The 4,970-nt window shown below is 43.0% G+C and overlaps 1 pseudogene; it reads left to right on the forward strand.

The window, feature by feature from the left end:
* The first annotated feature begins 963 nt into the window (after positions 1–963).
* Positions 964–3,894, forward strand: LOC114078154 (annotated as a pseudogene).
* The last annotated feature ends 1,076 nt before the right edge of the window (positions 3,895–4,970 follow it).

Consider the following 4,970-nt stretch of genomic DNA (forward strand, 5'->3'; position numbering starts at 1 on the left):
TTGTTGAAAATTTGGGTTTGTTTCTCCATACTTTTTTTCAATGAATTTTTCTTAGCAAATAGTTTTATCTTTATAATTCATTAGTTTGACGAATGAGATATGCAAATGTAATAATTTTCAGTTCGAAGATACTTGAAAAGAAAAGCATATCTATGTGATAATTTACGAATATGTTTTATTCTTTTTGGCGAATAAAAACAAAAAACTTTTGTATTTTACACTCCGTTTAAAATTTTATTGTGTCTAATTTTCAGAGACAAAAATCTTCTGTAGGTTTCTATTCTATATGAATTAGATTGTGCAATTGATTTGAAGAATATGAAAACTTCACCTAATAAGTCAGTGTTGTACGTTTTGTTTTCTACTTCGTTTGAATTTGATACAGAATTGAAGTCATAAAAACTTCACTGACATTCAAATTTCATTCTATTAACTATCTAAAGAATATAAAATTAAAATTTTAAATACAAACAAATTTTAAAAAATTAATTTCATTGTTAATATTTTATATAGTAAGTGGTATACTTAATTGTGATAGAGAGAAAACAAAAAGGACTAGTACTTTAGTCATTGATTTTTTTCGTATGGTAGGTGCCTCTATGGAATGAACTTTGTTATTGTGTAAAGATTGTTAAAGAGAATTGAAACACTTTAATCCTTTTGTAGAATAATTTTCCGAAAGGAGATTTTATGCTTTCAGTGGCAAATTTGATATATAGTATGGAGAAAAAAAATGTGCAAAGTTTCATTGAAAATACATGGAAAATTATATTGATAAAGGTAAAATTATATTTAGTTACATTCTTGTATTAGGTTTGACCCCACACAATTCTTAGAGTATTTTTATATTGTGACTGTTGAGTTTCTCTTTTACTAGTATATGATATGACTAGTATATAACTACCAAACATTTATGTATATGCATTAAAAATAATGGGAAAATAGGTTAACAAAACATTGAAAATATTCCAACACGAATTTGTTTATTTGTTATTATCAAATAACTCAAGAACCTGTGATGAATGAATTATTAACTAAATAATAAATCAACGACTCTTTAATCAACATTAACAGGACTTTATAAATAGAGTCAAAGAGTGATTGAAATTGTAGGGAGGGAAGCGGATGGGGGCCGGTGATGCGCCCCAGTCAGATGTGGAAAGGTGATGAGTCGGTCAGCTAATCGACTCGGGGAGTGGACCAGCATGGATTGGGGGATATGACAAGGCCCGAGCTCTCGATACGCCTATGGAATGTCGTCTCCTGAATTTTGGTAGGCAACATGCGCCTCTGGCGTACTACGACATCTACGCGCTCTAGACGCTGGCCTGTGGGCTCCCTGTTCGACCTGTCTTGAAACACGGACTATGGAGTCTGATATGTGTGTGAGTCAACGGGCGAGTAAACTTGTAAGCCGTAAGGAAGATGGTTGGTGGTATCCCCCTAAAAGGTTCACCTCTGACCGACCTTGATCTTCTAAGAAGGGTTCGAGTGTGAGCATACCTGTTGGGACCCAAAACATAGTGAAATATGCCTTAGCGTGGAGAAGCTAGAGGAAACTCTGGTGGAGGCCCGCAGCGATACTGACATGCAAATCGTTCGTATAACTTTGGTATATGGAAGAAAGACTAATCGAACCATCAAGTAGCTGGTTCCCTCCGAAGTTTCCCTCAGGATAGCTGGAGCTCGCGTGAGAGTTCTATCGGGTAAAGAAAATTATTAGAGCACTCGGGAGAGAAATGCCCTCGATCCATTCTCAAACTTTAAATAGGTAGGACGGCCCGACTGCTTTGTTGAGCCGCGCCATATAATCAAAAGCTCCACCTTTGTCATTTTTTATATTCAGAATTGGCGATGCGGGATGAACCAGAAGCCGGGTTATGGTTCCAAACTGCGCACTAACCTAGATCCCACAAAGGGTGTAGGTCGATTAAGAAAGCAGGACGGTGGTCATGGAGGTAGAAATCCGCTAAGGAGTCTGTAACAACTCACTAGCCGAATCAACTAGCCTGAAAATTTGATGGCAATTAAGAAAAATGAGTAGGAGCGCGTGGCGGTCGGTGTAAAACCTTTGGCGTCAGACTAGGCGCAGCGGCCATCGGTGCAAATTTTTGTGGTAGTAACAAATATTCAAATGAGAACTTTGAATTCCCAAGAGGGGAAAGGTTCCATGTGAACTGAACTTGCATTTGTGTTAGTCGATCATAAGGGTTGGGGGAGACCCGACAAATAGCGTGTTTCACGCATATTCCGAAAGGGAATCAGGTTAAATTTTCTTTTTAACAGCCTACCCACCCCGCATTCGACTCAGGCGAAGGTAGGGTGCAGCAGCTATAAGAGCACCGCATGTCGCGTGGTGTCCGGTGTGCTCCCAGAGGCCCTTTAAAATCCGGAGGATCGAATATCATCCATGCCCGGTCGTACTCATAACCAAATCTGGTCTCCAAGGTGAACTACCTCTAGTCGATGGAACAATGTAGGCAAGGGAAGTCGGAAAAATGGATCCATAACTTGGGGAAATGGATTGGATTTGAGGGCTGGGCACGGGGGACCCAGTCCCTAACTCGTCGGCTGTCGGTGGACTGCTCGAGCTGCTCCTACAGCGAGAGCGGGTCACCATGTGCTGGCCGGGGGACGGACTGGGAATGGTTCATTCGGGTGCTTTCCCTGGGCATCAAACAACCAATTCAATACTAGTACGTACAAGGGGAATCCGTATGTTTAATTAAAACAAAACATTGGTGAAGAAATTCAACCAAGCACGGGTAAATGGCGGGAGAAACTATGACTGTCTTAAGGTATCAAAATTCCTCGTTATCTAATTACTGACGCACATGAATGGATTAACGAGATTCCCGTTGTTCCTGTCTACTATCCAGCAAAACCATAACCAACGGAAAGGTCTTGGCAGAATCAGCGGAGAAAGAAGACCCTGTTGAGCTTAATTCTACTCCGACTTTGTGAAATGACATGAAAGGTGTAGCATAAGTGGGAGCTGAAAGGCAAAAGTGAAATACCTTACTTTTAACATTATTTTACTTATTCCGTGAATCAGAAGTGGGGCACTTCCCCTCTTTTTGGACCCAAGGCTCGCTTTGCGGGCCTATTCGGGCGGAAGACATTGTCAGGTGAGGAGTTTGGCTGTGGCGGCACATCTTTTTAAAGATAACGCAAGTGTCCTAAGATGAGCTCAACGAGAACAGAGATCTCATGTAGGACAGAAGGGTAAAATCTTATTTGATTATGATTTCCAGTACGAGTAAGAACCGTGAAAGCAAGGCCTAACGATCCTATAGACCATTGGAATTTGAAGCTAGCGCGGGGATAACTGGCCTGTGGTAGCCAAGCATTCATAGAGACGTAGCTTTTTGATCCTTCGATGTCCTCTCTTTCAATCGTTGTGAACCAGAATTCAGCAAGTGTTGGATTGTTCACCCACCAATAGGGAACGTGAGCTGGGTTTAGACTATCTTGAGACATGTTAGTTTACCCTACTGATGATAGTGTCGCAATAGTAATTCAACCTAGTACGAGAGGAATTATTTATTCACAAAATTGACCATCGCTCTTGGTTGAAAAGACAGTGGCGCGAAGCTACCATGTGCTGGATTATGAGTGAATGCCTCTAAGTAAGAATTTGAACTAGAAGTGAAGCATGCGCCCCCTGTCCTCTTGCCGAACCGCAGTAGGGGCCTCTAACCCCCAAGGGTACATGTCGTTAGCTAAGTCTCTGTGACGGAAGCGACACGGTGACTGTGTTGAAGTACAATTTCCATCGAGCGGTAGGTAGAATCCTTTGTAGATGACTAAAGTACGCAACAGGGTATTGTAATTAGCAGAGTGGCCTTGCTACCACGATCCACTAAGATTTATCCCTTTGTCGCTCCGATTCGTCCCCTCCCCCTACATTCCTCATTCACCCAACCTAAAATCCAATCATTTATAACTTTTAAAATGAGAGGTTCATGTACTGCTTGCATATTTAGAAGGTGAAAATATAACTAAGTGTTGAAATATAAGTACCAAAAATAACATCACACGTGAAGTTCACAAGTTTGACGCGAAGTGTTGAGCTATACGTTCTACGATGATTAAACACTTGTCCAATAACTACGCCCCATTGCGAGGTTTTTCATCACGTTGAGTTCATTTTTCAAGCCTAATGACATGTTAAGGGACTAATAACGATATCTCTATAAGAGGTTTTCGGAATGTGGGGTGCCATAGAAAAGCTAAGTGAGATGTCAAGGGGAAAATGGGTATACGTACGTAGCACATGCGTTCCACATCCGCGTCCAGGAGGCTTCTGCCAAGGCGTGTATAGAATGAGCGTGGACTGCAAAATCCTACCTTGGACTGCACACGAGGTCGAATGAAGTCGGGCGTGGCATGCCATCATGGCCCTTGAACTATACAGACAGTCGAATGACGTCAGGTGTTGCATGCCATCATGGCCCTTGAGTTGCATGCACGGTCAAACGACGTCGGGCGTGGCATGCCATCATCACCCTTGGACTGCACACACGGTCGAACGACGCCGGACATGGCATGCCATCATCGCCCTTGGCCAGCACCCATAGTCGGGCGACATTGGGCGTGGCATGCCATCACGGCCCTTGCATAGAACACGCGGTAAGGCGATGTCGGGCGTGGCATGCCATCATCGACTTTGGACTAGGGGACACGATTTGACGACGCTGGCGTGGCATGCCATAATGGCCCTTGGATAGTACATACGGTCAGACGACGTTGGGCTAGTATGTCATCATGGCCCTTGGAGAGCACACACGGTCGGACGACGTTAAGCGTTGCATGCCATCATGTCCCTTGGACAGAACACATGATCGGACGACGTCGGACGTGACATGCCATCATCGCTTTTGGAGTAGGTGACCATTCGGATGACGTTTGGCGTGGGATGCCATAATCTCCATTGGGTACCACCACACGGTTGGACGAGGTCGGACGTG

Source organism: Solanum pennellii, chromosome 7 (assembly GCF_001406875.1).
Source record: "Solanum pennellii chromosome 7, SPENNV200".
Lineage (NCBI taxonomy): Eukaryota > Viridiplantae > Streptophyta > Magnoliopsida > Solanales > Solanaceae > Solanum > Solanum pennellii.